The sequence below is a fragment of the Ahaetulla prasina genome, chromosome 5, assembly GCF_028640845.1.
Source record: "Ahaetulla prasina isolate Xishuangbanna chromosome 5, ASM2864084v1, whole genome shotgun sequence".
Classification (NCBI taxonomy): Eukaryota; Metazoa; Chordata; class Lepidosauria; order Squamata; family Colubridae; genus Ahaetulla; species Ahaetulla prasina.
This window is the reverse complement of record NC_080543.1, coordinates 61,795,688-61,813,982: the sequence shown is the minus strand read 5'-3', so window position 1 is coordinate 61,813,982 and position 18,295 is coordinate 61,795,688. Positions and strand designations below refer to the sequence as shown.

Genomic DNA, 18,295 nt, shown 5'->3' with positions numbered 1-18,295 from the left:
CAAAATTACCATGATTACATAGATAATTAATAACAGAATGGGGAAAGAATTAAACAAAACAGTTTGTGGATGCTGGAATTCAGGGGTGCTTCCTATAGTTCATAGGACAGCCTTCTTATGATGATCACTACCCATCATCACACATCCAAAGAATGAACCATTCCATCAGGATTTCCTGTCTGTTCCTACCCCCTCTGTATTACATAAACTGTAGCATTTCAAAGAGTACTCCGAAGAACCTTTGACCAAAAAAAAAAAAAAAAAGCTTGACAAACAAATCAAAATTCTGTGCATTTCTAAAGCACTTTACAGTTTCTTGGACAGATATTCCTCAACTATATTCGCAAATAAAAATACTTATGCCCAACTGAAGCAGAGTTAAAGATATAAGACATTTCCTTCTATTTCATCCAAAAGATTCCTCTAATGAGTGCCAACATGAAAAAAAGAAAATCCATATAAAATTATTCGCTACTATACTAAATCATATCAGTTATAAGCACAGTGTTCAAAACCCATGTGACCCCAATCTTTTTAAGCAATTACTGAGCAAAATGCTACAGTACTTACCAATATAAGTAATAGGAAAGAGCCAGGACAATCAGCACTGAACAAACACCTGTTAACAAAAACATTCCTGATCGGTTTGTCAGCATATTTTAAATATATTTTTCGTTTTCCAGATAATGGCAAGAAAAAAGCAACAGGGAAGTTGGAACCCAGGAATTTAGCAGTCCTTGCTTGAAGAACAAATCTTCCTTGACATGAAAGAAGGATTATGATGACAAAAACACGGAGCAGCAAATCTGAAAACACTGCGGCCACTACAACTGCCTTCTCAGAAACCGTCTATTCTCCCAGCACCATTTCTTTTCTCAATAGGATTATTGTTAAACAATCCAAATATTTAAATAGAATTTAAAGAACCACAATAAAAGTAAAGAAAACCATAAAGACCTTACAATAAACGTTACAGTCAGCACTGATATATCGAGTCACTGACTTAATCCAATAATTGTCTTAAGGAAAACTGCAAAGCAAAGCTTCACAAGACCTTGTGTTCCACAAGGGGGGGACAGCAAAGGGTACGATAATAAATGGAGTGGTGTAGATATGGACATTTTTATAATTTACTCATGATACAATTAACTTTTGTTTAAAAAAATCTAGAGTGTACCCTTAAATTTATTTATACTATGCTTTTTCTTATAAACATTTACAGGAACAATTATTACTTTAAAATAGATTCATAAAAGAAACATGTACATTAACTAAATTAAGGCTTTGGAAGAAAAACGGGAAAAATAATTTTTAAACTGCTTATTGTCTAATAGCTACTAGTAGCTCAAACAATACAAGTCTGTTGGATAAAATAATACAGTTCATATAGCTACCTCAATTACTGTATTTATGTGTATGGCATGCACCCATTGTGCAAAGCTTTAAATTAGTTATTTAATTTGTAGCATCAATTCAATCAGAGAGATACAGAAGTGATTCCAAGAAACACTGAACTTTCTGCCTTTGTAGGTTCAGAATATTGCAGCTTTCCCTGTGTATATGAATATGATGACCTTGCAGGGCTGGGGGGGTGAGCCAGGTGATGGGTCTCCGATAGTGACATGAGCAGCTAACTAATGACTTTTATCGTTTTTACAAACTCTGATTATCTGCAGGCTTAGAGGGAAGAGTTGAACTGCTTGCTCTTGCTCTTTCGCCTAAATTTCTTTAGGCAACCTGATATGGAGGATAAGAAGCAAAAAGAGAGATTTATTCCACTGCTCTTTTTCAGTTTGTGCTCAATCATAAAAACACACTGTACTAGTGATGAAGAAAGCCCACATTTTCGATCTTCAAGAAAAGAAAGATCTTGCCAATCTGCAAGAAAGGTTCTTCAGGAATCCTTAGGAGGCACCCATAATTAGTAAAAACCAAACCCATGTTGGCCTACAAGGAAAAAAATATAAATATTCACTGTATAACTGGCATGCTAGCACAGAAATGGATAAGCTTCTGAGTTTTTTTTATTACATTTTTATGCTGCCCATCTCACTGATACAGCTACTCTGGGTGGCTTACAATATGATAAAAAGTAAAAAAAAAAAAAGTCCTACAGGACAATTAAATTTAGAGGAATTAAATAGAAAAGCTAAAAACCAATACAATGGGATCTTCTCTATCCAGTCAGCCACCACAATGGAGCAGGCCCGTTGGGAGCACAGGCTATTTCTGCAGAATGTTTTACCAAGCAAGATGGAACACACATAAGATGAAGAACCAAGAAAGTGCAGCAATTTGTCCACAGTGGTTCAACTATGAGATCTTCTGTTTAACCCAGATGGAGATTATAGACTGAATGCTGCACTGATACTAATCCAGATATACCAATAAGCATTATTCACCATGCTGAAAAGAAGCCAAATTCTAATTCCAGTCTATATAACGTTAAAATTATGTTTCTGAAGCTGAATTAAATCTACAAAATAAGCAAATTGAAACAGGATGTGTTACTTCAAAATTCTCAATGCCTGGCTTAGGAAGGACACACACAGCCTATTAATTTCACTGAGATCTATGTCCATACCTTATAATCAAGAAAAAGAGGCACATGTCCAAAAAGAAAAACATTTATAGTTCTGATTATTTAACAGAGTTCCACAATATCAAATTTTGATTAATAGAAAAAAGGAATTAAAATATAAAAGGGCTATTAATATGCACTGGATTATGTATCAGATATGTATTAAAATTTTGGACTGTGATAAAATAACCAACTGTAACTATATTGGGTCCCTACTGAATTATTCAAAATGCTTTGACTTTCCAACATTAAGACTACGAAGAGCACCTCACTTGTCCTGGGGGAATTTGACAGGAAAAAATGTGGGGAACAATTAATATAATTATAAATATAAGTTATATAATCAGGGAGTGTAAGGTGACTACAAATGTGGTTGCAAAAGACAGCTAAACAATGGTTAAGCCATATGTCCTTCTCCTCTCTCATATCAATCTCTTTTCAATTGGAAAGACCTGATTAAAAAAATTTAAAAATATGTATTTAAATTATATTTAAAAAAAATATGAGTTTAGATGTGCACTTAAGACGTTCCCATTCAACACAAACAGCTCCAAATGGAGAGCTAGTGTTAGAATCCATGGATACCCTCTCCTCTCTTTCCTTCAAAAGGCTACATTTCCATTTCTAACTTGGCATAGTGGACCAACAAGTGTGAAGGTGGTGTGAAAACAGTAAAGAACATCAGCTTGTTCTCTGGAATATAAAGCTAGTAAAAAGTAGGAGGGCTAAAAAAGATAATTAAGCAAATACAGTATTGCAGCTCTTAATGCATTATTTCTGTCTCCTTTAGCACAAAAGCTTTTCAGTAGTTTTTAAAGTATTTTAAAGTATACACTCAACTACTCTTGTTTATTTTATGTAATATAATCCTGTATCGTAATCCTTTAATGCAGATGTGATGCTCTTGTTCGGTGCCAAAGGCTATTTGCATGTCATTTTCATTAAATGCCAAAGATCAGAAGATGCACCTGGCATTATTGATCTATACCAGTTCTGGAAACAGATCAACTTTAAAGGACTTGCAAAACAGACAGATTGGCAAACTGGTTTATTCTTATCTTCTCTTTTAGTTATTGCCCTTGAATATTTTCTCAAACATTTTCAAATGCATCAGCAATTTAAGAAACAGGTTTCAGTTTTAGATTATAAAGAATAAATTAGATTTTTGAAAATTGCATAGAAAAACTATTTACATATTTCTGAATTAAAAACAGTCTTGCTTAAAAATCTGTGTTTGGGAGGCTGAATGTACCATGACTTTTACTCTCAAAGTATGTAACAGTTCCCAAAATGTTCCATAGTTCAAGGTGTTTTTGGAAAAAATATTAAAATGTAGAAGTGGTGAAAAATAAAAGAATAATAATACAGATAATCCTAGACTTATGGCCATTTATTTAATTTAGGTTTAAAGTTATGACAGCCTCAGAAAAAGTGACTTATGATCTCTACTCTCAGTTATGATGTTGCACTACTCTATGATCAGTAACCAGCTCCAATTTACATCTGGTTGCAGTATCCTGCAATCATATGATGGTGATCTGTAACTTTTTTTTGCTGGGAAAAAGCAAAATTTCTGGCTAAAAGTGCCAATTGTGGAAACTGGTGACTTAACCTGTAATTTGCTAAATGACTGCCATAAAAATTGTTGTAGAATCGAGTCCCACTAGACTTATGACAGAAATTCTGGTCCCAACTGTGGTCATTAGTCAAGGACTACCTATAGTTGAAAACTACGTAGAGGTCAAGCACCAGTTATAAATGTTACTGCATTATTTCTATTACTGTTTTTATCTGAGAAAATTGTTAAGGTAACTACAGAATAACTGCACAAAATACTGCTTCTCTGTATCAAGATATTAATGGCCCAAAACTAATTATATGTTAACTAATTGCAGTAAATCATATTGCAAACCAGAAAGGTAGAAAAAGACCATTTTTTGAACAAAGAAGAATAATTTCTAAATAAAAGCCTTTTCTTAAAGCACGAACACAAAAGGATATTCCTGTCAGAATAACCTATGAGGTGGGAAGCAGTGGTCCTTTTCACAGCTCTAACCAGCTTGGCCAATAGTGAGGAATATTGGGAGTTGTAGGTCAACAACCTGATGGGCCACAGAATTCCTGTCACTGATATCATAATTTAATTAATGGTCATATTTGGTCCAAGCAAATTTACCATTAAACACACTGCCATTGCTTCATAATCATTTCAATGAAAGGCATTTCCCAGTCTCTTGGTAAAAATACGCTGGTAGAAGAATGTTCTGTCCTGAATATATAATTGCTTGGATAGGACCAAGGGACAAGTATTATTCTAAGTTAATTAAACTAGGATCACATAGACTCAGATCAAGCTGCAGCAACAAATCTCTACTGCAATATTTATTTTTATAATAGTTCTCTAGGGATCTATTTGAGATTGTGTTTACCTATGTTAATTAAAGGAACACCCTCATGGGGAAAAAGATACCACTGCTGAGATTGTAGTGCAGTTTCATTATTTTTTAAGCAATGAGAATATCAGAATTTTTATGTGCTACTTCGTTTAAACCAGATTTATTTTAAATTTTTAAATATTTGTGCAAACGATCCAACACAATGTTTTTCACAATTATATATTAATGAGATAATATTAGCCAAATTTCATAACTTGATTCTCTCTGTGAAGATTTCATAGGATTTCAAAGGGTTAAAAATCTGTTTAACAACCATATACACATTGATACTGCTTAGCCACTTCAACTATTTCATATGCCATAACTTCTCCACATTCCAAAAAGCGTGCCAGTCACTGATTGAGAGGCACCTTCTATATTCTGTTATATACTTTAATCCAAAACTATGTACTGTTCTTTATAGAGTCCTCCTCAAAGTACCCAAGCAGCGTATCTTCTGAAGGTCTGTGTACATTGTACAAGCACAAATGATTACCATTAGGATTGCTAATGAAGAAGTGGATCTCCACATAAACATGTGTATGGAGGCAGTCTGGGATGGCTACTAATAAGCACATGTCCATTTCTCGTTTTGTTATATGATTCAATGTTACACTGTTTCCAATATAAAATCACTTTATTCCTTAAAATTCTTTTAAAATGTTAACTGGTCTCTTGCCTGTCCTAGAAGATCCTCACATACACTGTAATTTACCACCTTACTTTCCTTATTAGTGATCTGCCCATTTAGACATACTGGGAAAGGATCTTTACTTGCTCAAAATCAGCAAAAACCAATAGAGGAGGGGGGCAATTTAAAGAGTAAATAGGGTACACGCAATCTCAAATAATATACTGAAAGTAGACAAATAAACAAGGTCAAAAATCCTGTACAATCAGGAAAAAAATAATCTTCATGGTTTAGTTCAGGGCTCAAGACAAAGAGCAATGCTAGCAAGTAAACTCCAGACAACCCAACAAGTTGTGTCAGGTCTACACAAACATCAGGATTTCTAAAAATTGTGTCTGTAAAAGAAGTTACAGAAACTTTACTGGAAGTTTCTGGCCCCACACAAGGACTGCTGGTATTACTCTTTTTTGTTTTTCATCTGAAGCATTTCTTCCTGGCAGTTGGCATTTTACTGCAATGGTTGATGCCCTCACCAGCTTGTAGGTATGTCCCAATGTTGGGTTCAGACTTCAGAACTGAACAGCTGAGGCTGATTCTGTGAATATCTTCCCCTTTTCATTTTTAGAAAAGGACTCATCCAACGGGATCATGACAGTAACTAATATATCATAAACTTTCATGGATTACAATCTGTTTCATCAGATTAATAGAGCAATCCTGAGAAAGGAGCTTTGTATGTATATATAAACTTAAGAATCAAAGGGCTGGAAGCAGGGTGGATAAAAATACATGATTTTTTAAATCAGATTTTTTAAAATTTAAATCACATTTTTTAATTTAAATTGGATTTTTTTATTTTTATCAAATTGATTTTAATAAAATGCTTTTGGAGTAAAAATCTATCTAAAGATAGTTTTCTATTTAAGGTACATTAATAATTTAGCTTATTCAGCATGAAATGGAGCTTAGTTATATAGCACGAGGCTATATATTCTGCAATAGTTACATTTTTTGTAAACCCATTCAATAAATCTAAGCTCTGCAAGCTGAGATAACATGTACTGCACTGATGCATTTACAGTATTTCACAGTAACCATGAGATAAATCATAAAGCAAAATTCAGGAATAGTCCTTTATCCCATTGTTTTGCAAATCTATGTACACTACAAACTGTATGATTGCTTGAAGAGAAATCCATCTGTACGACCAGGCTCTAAGTGTGAGGAAGAAGGGCAAGCAGTAAAAATGAAAGTGAAACCTTCTAAGCAGCTTATAAATATAATATTAAAGATCACCTGTCATTTCAGATCCATCATGGCAGCGCCTGTTAGCGGGCATCCATTCACCTCCTGCCTTGTTGTGTCACTGCCACATCACCAGCCATCCCATTTAAGTAAATGGGACTGTCAGTGAATCAACAGCAGGTCAAAGGAGGAGTCGCTGTGGGACAGAGATGACAGTTGCTGTTTAAAAATTACAATTTAAATCAAGTTGATTTAAATCAAGCCTTTCTAGTAGTGACTTAAATCATGATTTAAATTATGATTTAAATTGACTTGATTTAAATCAAATCCACCCTGCTTGGAAGGGATGTTACAGATCTTCTAGTCCAATTACCTGTTTTAAGGCAGGAATCTTCAAACCAGCCCAAAGAAATGGATGTTCAAAATAGCCTTCTCCAGGATAAACTGTCTCCAGCCTGGCACTTTCCAACAATTAACCCATCACTATGGTAGTCATGTCCATTAACTTTGCTAACAATTATTCTCTTCTCTTTCCTTCTACCATTCCCAATATTATAGTCTTCTCAAGAGAACTAGGTCTTCAAATATTGTGTCCCAAATTTTATAATTTCAGTCTAATAATTTGTATCTCAAATGAGAACTCTAGATAGATTTAGTGTTTCATCAATTTGTTTCATTGGCTGTTCATGGTATATTCAGGAAAATTCTCCTGAATATACCAACATCAACATCACTAATATCCTTTCTAATCAGTTACTTTCACATCCAACTTTTGTTTCTACAGAATACGACAGGATAACTGTTACCTGCATGGTGCTGATCATGGGTACAGACATGTCACAGTATCTAAATATAATTCTTATGGCTTTCATTGCTGCCTTACAATATGCTATATTGTAGTTTATGTCTTGACTTCTAATTCCTTGGATCAACTGTTGATAGTTGAACCTAAAAGACAGAAATTATTTACCTCTTCAGGGTAGGGATTGTTATCAGTATAGAAATGATACCCAATCATATATCTTCACCCCAGACTGGTCAGGTTTTTTCCCCAGTGCCTGGAGGCTGTGCAGGTTTAGATGTAGGGATCTGTCTCCAGCTCAATCCTATGAAGACTAAGTGGCTATGGGTGTTCAGGCCACACAGATTTGGGAACGTTTAATTTCTGACCTTGTTTGGGTTTACATTTCCATTTTCAAGAATGGTGCACAATTTAAATGTCTTCCTGACTAGCTAATAGTGAATAACCCATAAGAAATATCCATCATTTTTACCAGGATTGTTTATGACATTTCATTGTTTAAAGGGATACTGGTGCATATTTTCTTCTCTTGGTGTATCTTCTTTGGGGAGGACTAAAGCTGCTATCATAATTCATCAAATTTAGAAAAAATATCTGAAACGAGAAAATTGCAACTTTAAGAGAAACAAACTAAGTTTCTTTGTAAATGCCTAAATTGAAAGCAACAATGTCCTGTTGACTTTCCCACAAGGAGTTTTTTTCCTGATTAGAACAGTGATGATATCATAATAATCTGAATTAATATACTGTTATTGTAAACCCAGCATCATAGTGCAAGAGTCTGTCCATGCACCACCCAGAAAACAGTACTGAAAGACAATTGCTTAATAGTATATAAATAGTGGGCGAGTATAACTGAAAAGCAGTAAGAAAATCTGCCATATATGGGCCAAAATCATGAGCCAGAAGAAAAATTTTGGAAAACTGATTAAACTTTTCCAAACACACGCCAATGACACATTAAGCTTGGTTTATCAGCACTAGTTGAAGAATAACAGTAGTTAAGAACAACAGTTTGCGCTTATCTGTATTTTATGGCCTTTTATAGCACAGTCTCAATAAAAGCTAGATATGAACCGTGTTTCCTTTCCCCAGATTGACAGATTTTGCACAGCAACAACTACCTGAAGCAGGATCGTGTCCAACTATCAATGTGAGAGTGGAGAGAAGTATGGAGTTTCATATGGAAACTAACATTTCTAAGAAGATCCAGAATTGCCCTATATCCCACCGAGGCTGTTGGAATTACAAAGAGGATGGAATAAACCCCCCATCCCCTGCTCAGCCTCTAGAACTGGTTGAATAGCTTTAATATCCAATAAATGTTGGATAGCAGTTTCCATGAGGTCCCTTTTAATCATGTTACCCGAAACAGGGCAAGAGCTGAAAAATCTCGGGGGTGTAGAAAAGAACTCTAAGGAGAGGCCTGAATGGACCGTCTCCAGAACTCATGCATCCATAGTAACACCCTCCCATTTCCTTGCAAATTTGGCCAGGCATCCCCCAATGGGAGGATGGGTGGGAACTGCTTGTATTTCCCAGCCCTATCCTGTTATTGGTCCTGCCTAGGGCGTTGAGCCCTAAGCGCTAAGCCCTAGCTGAACCAGTCCTCTACCAGGCCCCCGGAAAGGCTGGCACCTAAAGTATGGGACAGGATTTGCCTGTCAGGAAAGAGATGGAAGGATCTTTCGTTTCTCCTTCGTCTGCATAGGCAGCGGCTCCAGCAACTCTCCAAACAGGTGTTTCCCCAAAAACGGGGCAGAGGCCAGTCACCACTTTTGTTTGACATCCGCCTGCCACTGACGGAGCCATAGGAGCCATAAGAGACCCCTGGAAGCCACAGATGAAGCGATGGTTTTTGAGGCAAACTGCGCTGTTCCAAGTGTCGCGTCCACTGAGAATTCAAGGTCTTGATGGACTCACACATCCGCCATGGGAATCTTGTCCTGCAATTGTCTGAGCCACAGTAATGAGGCCTGGTTAAAAAAGAATGCTGATGTAGAGGCCTTTATTACTGCAACACTCTCTACATGGGGCTTCCCTTGAAGGGCATCCGGAGGCTGCAGTTAGTCCAGAATGCGGCTGCGCGGGTGATAGAGGGAGCCCCTCGTGGCTCCCGCATAACACCCATCCTGCGCAGGCTGCACTGGCTACCTGTGGCCTTCCGGGTGCGCTTCAAGGTTTTGGTGACCACCTTTAAAGCGCTCCATGGCATAGGGCCGGGTTATCTACGGGACCGCCTACTGCGACCAGATACCTCTCACCGACCCGTGCGCTCTCACAGAGAGGGACTCCTCAGGGTGCCGTCAGCTAGGCAGTGTCGTTTGGCGACGCCCAGGGGAAGGGCCTTCTCTGTGGGGGCTCCCACCCTCTGGAACGAACTCCCCCCAGGACTCCGTCAACTTCCTGACCTTCGAACCTTCCGTCGCGAGCTCAAGACACATTTATTCATCTGTGCAGGACTGGCTTAGATTTTAAATTTAGAGGGGTTTTAAATTGATTTTAATATTTATATTTTATATTTATATTTCTATTTTTAATAATTCGGGCGCTAGAATAAGTTTTTTAAGGATTATTTTAATTTGTATATTGATGTTTTATATGCCTGTGAACCGCCCTGAGTCCTTTGGGAGATAGGGCGGTATATAAATTCGAATAATAAATAAATAATAAATAAATAAATACGGCCCATACCGCTGACTGCACGTTTGTCCTCCCGCTGGAGGGCCTCTTCTGGGACATCCATCATGATAGATGGAGTCACTATTGACACAACTGAGCCATCCACAACCAGCTCCTGAAGTGCCTGTGACAAATCTGGGGCCATGCTGAAATATATTCTGTCTAGGGAGCTAGGATTTGCTCCTGCCCCTGGGGTGGCCCACTGTCTATGTACCACATCTGTAAATAACTGTGGAGCAAGAATTACCTCAGCTTCAGCCTTGGTTTCAGAAAATAAGGATCCACTGGGTTGCCCTGAATCCAGAGGTGCATCTACAGCTGGCAGATGCCCTGCCAAACGTGCTGTACTGGAAGTCTTGTACAAAAGGGACTTAAACAATTGAGGACGAAAAAGGCCAACAAAGGATGGTTGGTCAGGGGATAAGCCCTCGTCCTCTGAGAGCTCCAGCTCTCTATCCATATCCTCTTGGTAACTAGAGCAATTGGAGGAAACTGGGGAATAAGACCTCTGTGCCAAAGATTGCTATGGACAGCTGGCGGCCATGTGATATGGGGCGCACAGCTGATTGGTCTGCCGGCAAGGCAGCAAACTGGTGGGACACAGTAGCATGCTGATTGGCTGAGACGCTGACAGCTCCTATATAAAAGAGCTGTCAGCGCTGTGTTGTTGCTTGTTAACTCGTTATCCAAATGTCGGAAGCGAGTCACGGTTGAAGGTTTCTGTCAGTTAATAAATAGTTGTTAATTGTTACCCTGCATCGCCTCCGTCATTGTTGTTCTGAGAATACAACACTGTAGCCTGCCCTTTACTGGGCACATCAACAGACACTGAATAATCAGTCCTAAGAGAAGCTGCCCTATGACTGGAGCTGCGTTCCAATCTGGCTGTTAGAGCCCTCTCAATGGCTTCTGATATAATGGCCTCCCTACCAGGTGGAATTTAGCCTTGCTGCCTCTCCCCCGAACGGATTCCCGCTGCAATCAGGGTAAATGTCACCTCTGCAGGTGAGGACCTGTGTCTGACAGGCTGTTGCCAAGCTGGAGAGACAGAAAATGAATCTGGGAGGGAGCCATGCAGAGTATCTCTGTTGCTAGAAGATTGCCTGTCAAAACATGCTCTGCAGCGCCATCTGGTGACAGGGAGTGAATTGGCCGGCTGTCAGATTCTTCAGGCAGAATCAACGGCCTCACTGGATTATGGAGGGAAGAGGGTGCTACGTGGCTCTGAGGGAGACTTGTGCCTGAATCCCCCGATGCCTTGGCTATCTGCCGCTCAATCGCCTTCTGGCGCCTTGCTTCATCCTTCTCCACTGCTTTGGAGGGCATCGCAGTTTTACTAGATCTCTTAGAGATCTTAGCCGCTGCCCTCCTGCTTGCTGACCTCGATCCTGAGGTCACTGAAGTGCCAGTTCCCTGTCTGGGTGCCTCTCCCATCTCCTTACTGTGAAAGATGGCTTCTCCTTGAGCCGCATCTGCTATTTTGGATTAGCCATGAAGCAGCTGAGATCAAAGGTGGTTTCTCTGCAGCTGCAGCAGCTTCCAAGCGTGCTTGCAAGCGAGTAGAAGCTTGAGAATTGGACCCCTTGGTCCTGGAATCCCTCTGGCAGGGTGAAATGAGTGTGCCCGCAATCAGGTGGGGAGTCTAACTCTGGCGGCTGCTGAGGAATTGACAGCACAGGCTCACCCGACTGCCTGTCCGACCTTCAGCACAAAGCAGAGCGTGAAGCCTCCCACTGCACCGAGTCCAAAGAAGCCTTGAAACCAAAGACTCCGGGGTCAGCGTCTGCAAGCAAGCTCGACTGGCTGTGCAGTCAGAAACCACCATCTGGTGGCCTGACTTGCCACAACGCGGCCTTCAGCGGGTTCCTGCTAAAAGCTGCCCTGATGTTGTCCGTCCCGGCGATATAGTCCGCTGTCAGGGACAACAGATGAGTCTCTGCCCATTAGCAAAGTGCCTCCGCCTCCAGCATCAGTGAAAGTGAGCAAGTCCCGCCTTGTCTGTTGACATGGGCCTTCGTTGTTGTATTGTCTGTGAGAAGAAGAACATGTCTCCCCCTCACCAGTGCAGAAAAGCCTGAAGAGACAGACGCGCAGCCCGCAGCTCCAGCCAGTTGATCTGCTGATCGAACTCCAGCCGAGTCCAGGGTCCCTGGGCCACCTGGGACCCGCAATGTCCTCCCCAGCCGAAGAGGCTGGCGTCCGACGTCACCATCACTCTGCAAGGCTCCCTGAAAAAACATCCCCTCCTGATGGCTTCTGACTCCCACCAAGAGAGAGAGAGCAGCACTCGTAGCGGCACCCTGACCCGAGCCTTCGAGGAACTGGTGCCCACCTTCTGAAAGGGAAGCAAGAACCACTGGAGTGATCGAGCATGGAACCTTGCCCAAGGAACTATGGCCAAGCAGATCATTTTCCCTAACAGTTGCGACAATCGGGCCACTGGTACCGTCTGGTCCTGCCAAATCAGCTGAATTAAGGCCCGTATGCTCTCCTGCCGCTCCTGGGATAGGAACATCTGACCCGCCTGAGTGTCTATCAGGGCCCCCAGGTGCACTAACCTCGTAGAAGGTGTGACTTGACATTTTTTCAAATTCACGGAAAATCCATGATCCCTCAGAGCACCTAAGGTTGTAGCTAAGTCTTGTTCCACTAGCTGCTGGGACGATGCCTGGATGAGAAGGTCGTCCAGGTAACACTGGATCCTGATAGGGATGGACCTGAGGTATGCCACCAGGACGGATAAAATCTTGGTAAACGTTCAGGGGGCCGAAGCCAATCCGAACGGAAGGGCCCTGTATTGGAAATGCCGGCCGGCATAACAAAACCTCAGGTATTGACGATGGTCTGGACTGATAGGTACATGGAGGTACACTTCTGTGAGATCTATGGAAGCTAAGAAGTCCCCCTCCCTGATCCCCACTAAGATAGAATGCAGGGAGTGCATTTTGAACCTCCTGTACCTGATGTAATAGTTGAGTCCCTTTAAATTGAGAACTGGTCTCCACCCCCCTGAGGCCTTTGAAACGATGAACAATATCGAATAAAACCCCCGCCCCCGTTGCTCCAGCGGAACCGGCTGAATGGCCCAAATATTCAGTAAATGTTGAATAGCCGACTCCATGAGTCCCCGTTTGACTGGGTCTCGAGAAAGTGGGCAACGGAGGAAAAGCCTCGGAGGAGGGGAGAGAAATTCGAGGGAGAGCCCTGCTCACACTGTCTCTCTGACCAAGGTATCTGTTGTTAGGTCGTCCCAGCGGTCCCCAAACAGACCCAGCCTGCCCCCAATAAGTGCCTGGGGCCAGTAGTCACTTGGATCGATGAGCTCCTCTCCCACTGTTGCCCCTGAAGGGCTGGTTCGATGGCAGTTGTCTACCCCTGGCAAAGGAAGTTCTATCGGTCTGGTAACCTGACCGTGACTGGAAGGGCCGTTGTTGTTGGGAAAAGCTCGGCCCAGCCCCCAGCCCCCGACAGAAGGAGGGCCGCCTATAGTAGGGTGACTGATGGAAATCAGCCCACCTGCTCTGAGATGGAAGCACCTTCCTCTTGTCTCTGGTTTTGATTAGTAAAGGATCCAGAGACTGGTCAAATAAATGTTCCCCTTCAAAGGGGGCAGAAACCAGTTTCCATTTATGTTTAGCATCCATGCGCCAGTGTCGTAGCCAAAGTAGACGTCTAGCAGTGACAGATGCCGCCATGGCCCTGGCAGAAAACTTGGCAGAGGCCAAGGTTGTGTCCGCGGTGTATTCTGCAGCAGCTAAAATCTTGGAGAGGTCCTGATGAGCACGTATATCATCCGGCGCTAAGTGAGACTGAAGTTGTTGCAATCATCAAACTGACACTCTAGTAAGGAAGGAAGCCGCTGTAGAGGCTCTAATAGCCCAGGAATCTGCCAGGTGAGCCCTGCGCAGGGCCATCTCCTCTCTCTTTTCCTCTGCCCTCAAGGCGTCCTCAGCATCAGGTGGCAAAACAGAAGAAGAGGTCAGAGCAGCCACCGGAGCATCCACCTTGGGAATGTCCAGTAACTTCAGTAAGGCTGCATCCACTCTAAAAAGTTGATTCTCCAACCCAGTGGGCCTGGAAGCTGTAGCCGGTGTGGTCCACTGCCTTTGTATTAAGTCCAAAAACATCTTACAGATAGGAATGGTATCTGCCTCCACTGCCTGCTCAGTGAACAGGAAATCATCCTGTTCCCCGCTATCTAGAGTGGACCCAGAAGCTGCAGGTGCCTGATCCATACGTGCTGTAGCCCGAGCCTTTGCTAACAAAGGTTTCAGGAGGGCAGGATTGAATAGACCCTTGAAGGGAGGTTTTGGTCGGGCATCTTGCTCTGGTACAGAAAAATCCTCCTCACCTTGCCACTCCCCATCGTAATAACTAAGTTCAAAGGGAGCAGGAGACACAGGTTCCTGGTACTCCATCACTGGAGACAAAAGTCTCCAAGAGGCCCCTCCCTGCCCCAAAGAATACAAGTGGGCAGTTGGCTGAGACTGCTGGCGCATTTCCTCCGCAATGCCTCGCTTAATGGCCTGCTCAAGCCACCTCTTCATAAACTGTGGCATGTCTTGTTCTCCCATATCCCCTTGGCGGAGTCCCGCAGTGGTAGAGGTCCATGTTGCCTCAGGGGCCCTAAGTGGTGCCCCAGAAGCCCAGGCCGAGGGAGAGGGTCAGTGAGGGTGCAGGTGACCAGGACATGGTAGCTGCAGGTTGAAATGGTATGTTCAGATCCTGCTCAGGAGGCAAATCTGGGGTTGGAGAAGCCATCTGATGCTCAGAAATGGCAGAGTCTGAAGGGGCCTGAGGTAAAAACTCTGCTGAAGCCTTGGCAAACTCTCTATCCATGGCTTTCTGTCGTGCCCGTTAGTCTTTTCTTCAGCCTTGGATGTGCCAGCACGGACATTGGTCCTGGTACAAATCTTAGCAGTTGCAGCAAGGCTGGCTGTTTTAGGCTTGACTGGTGCTCTGCCCCCTCTATCTGGCTGAGGTGACCAAGAACCCTCTGCAGAAAATGCAGCCTGCCTATCAGAGTCTCCCATGATAAGTTAGATATTAGGCCGGAAGCCTCTGTAATCCACAAATGCAGGACAAACTATTTGCCAAATGATCAACCCCCCTCAAGGAAGTAAGGTCCCAAGTCCAGTTTCTCTTTCTTTTTGCAAAACAGACAGGATAGAAAGGAAAATATACAAGCCTGATCCCACGATGCAGGCAAACTGGAATTTTGCAGATCACTGTAGATATCAGGTTCTGGTCCTCCAGATTCCCCAGATCAGGCTGCAAAGCTAGCCCGCAGGCACAAAAATGGCTGGAAAATGACCAGGGCTCCCATCCCCCAATGCAGATAGCCCTGCCAGCCCTGTGGCCACAAAACAATGCCGGGGGAACAAAGCCACCCAGACCGGAAGCCGCAATTGTAAAACGCGGGAAAAAGGGGCGCTCAATTAACTCCTTCCTTCCCAGGGCTGCGCTAGGCTAAGAAAGGCTAGGGCAGCCCAGCGGCTCTGCCACAGTTCCTTCGTGGGGCCAAAAATCCAGGAAGCAATAAAATGGCCCAAGCCCAGGCTGCAAGAGGCTGGCGTGGCCGACAAACTTGAAAACAGCCCCCAGCTGCAAGCGACAAACCTGCTCCACAGCTGATCGGCGCAGAAAAAAACTCCAGAGTAAAATGCAGCCGTGCCAAGGCTCCTAGAGGCTAGCGTGGCTCCAGTGGCTTTTATCAGGGCGCTCCGAGACAACAGTGGCCAGCCGCAACCTTTTGGGTGAAAGCAAACCCCCGCAGCACCCCACAAAACTACCAGCCCAGTACCTGAGTGGGAAAGGGGAGGGTGGGAGGCGTCGGAAAGGGCGACCCCCCCCAGCTCCAATCCGTATCAACGGAGAGCCTTCCCTAGCTGCAAGCAACAATCATAGATCCAAGAAAAATCAAGATAAAAGAAAACAAATTTACCTGAAAGGAAAGGAAAGAAAACCAAAATCGAAAATAAAAAAAGGATATCCAGGGAATAATATAGTTCAGCTCTAAAGCTCTGGAGATAAAAATTAATCGACCATAGCTGAGGCTGAGTTGAAAAAAGCTGGGGAACGTCACCAGGGAGGCGGATCCTCAGAAGTTTTTTTCAACTCAGAGACCATAGAGCTAGAGACTGGAATAACCCAAATGGCGCCTCCCATCACCACACTATGGAGAAAAACATATCATTAAAAGCTAACTGCAATTCTGGAAGTTAATCCAAATCTAGACATTTTTTTTTTAAATGTACAGGAGCAGAGCAAACTGTTTTTGATCTATTTAGCTCTGTTCCGACATTACAAATTAGCAGCATGGCATTCAATAGTGTCAGATAATGCATACTAATTCCTGAGGATGACATTGATGGGGACTCACAATCAAATAAAAATAATAAATTTGCTATTTGAGATTGTGAAAACTCATGATGTGCTTGCATTTGCAGACTTTATTTTTTATATTTCTGAACCACCCATCTCTTTCAAAGAGGAATTATGTAATAAACTTTATATTTAAATAGTATTCTTACTATTAGAAAGTCAAAATTATAGGAAGTTTCATACAAGAAAGCAGAAATTTTACAAAAATGAAGGCAAGAGCCCAAAGCTATAAAATTACAGCATCTTGGGAATGACAAGATCCAAAATCACATGAGACCCAAGAATACTGTATTACAGGAACTTAGATAAGCATCAAAACACAGACAAGTATAGACCTAAATAGCATTTGTTCCAAACCTAGTAACTGAGATCTGCAACCAAGAGAATGCTTTTTCCATTTCAAAGTGGCTTCTATTCCTTTTTTTTATTCCCATTTCTAGCCCTCCATAATCACCCACTCTTCCACAACCTCTGAGCATGTTAAGTCTACTGTATAGTTGAGTTCTCTGAGATTCTCTTTAATTAAAAGTTTATTTTTTCATCTCTCTGAAATATTAGCTGACTCTTGATCTCATTTTTCGACACTCCCAAGACAGTGGTGGAATTCAAAAAATTTTACTACGGTTCTGTGGCTTGGTGAGCATGATATGGCAGGATACTGCAAAATCTCCATTCCCATCACACTCCAGGGGAAGGATACTGCAAAATCCCCATTCCCTCCCCACTCTGGGGCCAGCCAGAGGTGGTATTTGCCGGTTCTCCAAACTACTTAAAATTTCCGCTACCGGTTCTCCAAAACCTGTCAGAACCTGCTGAATAGCACCCCTGCCCCAAGAGCACTGTATACTTGTATAGGGCCATCTCAACTAAACAGAGATTGGCTTACAAGTAACTGAGTTGGCTTTTTTAATGTATTAAAGGTGCACAGCTGAAGAAAATATCAAAAGGGGAATTTTGAAAAGTGAATTGGCACTTGAAATATTAAAGCGGATGCTTCCTCCACAAGGCTTAAACAGTTGCTTCAAAATCAAATTGATTCCTAATTGTCTATATATGCATATTCCTGCTGATAATACCTCCACTACAAATGCCAGTCAAAGCAAAGTCGCTTTAGGATTAAGGAGGGCGATCTCTGGGCCATATTGGCCCTTAAGAAAATTTACCCTGTTGCCAGCATCAATGTGAAACACGATGCAGAAATGAGCAGACGGGTATGACGAATGGAACACTGAGAGGCTACCTGTTAGCATATAAAGTTTGGTATTTGGTCTCCTAACCCGTTTCTCAAACAAGCCTTTAAAAACTCCTCACTTGCAGACCAGCACTTTAAACTGTTTACACTCAAAACCACTACCCATTTTGAAAGAAGCAACAGCAAAGGAAAATTAAAAAACCAAAACACCTTCACCATATCATAATTTTCAGATAAGTAATGTAACAAGATCTACGAAATCGAACTGATGCACATTATCAAACAATCTCTGAAACATTGCAGGAAAGAATGACAGTATCCTACACTTCAAATAACAGTGATG

General features: G+C 42.0%; 1 protein-coding gene across 3 annotated transcripts in view; it reads right to left on the bottom strand.

Moving 5' to 3' along the window:
- AGPAT3 (1-acylglycerol-3-phosphate O-acyltransferase 3) overlaps positions 1-18,295 on the bottom strand; it is a 93,358-nt gene that overhangs the window by 57,284 nt on the left and 17,779 nt on the right. The window contains exon 1 of one of the 3 annotated variants that reach the window (XM_058186675.1): positions 6,944-7,086. The exons of the other annotated variants lie outside the window; for them this stretch is intronic. The gene's annotated coding sequence lies outside the window, so the exon portion shown is untranslated. Of the gene's footprint in view, positions 1-6,943; positions 7,087-18,295 lie in introns of those variants that run through there. 3 annotated transcript variants of the gene reach the window in all.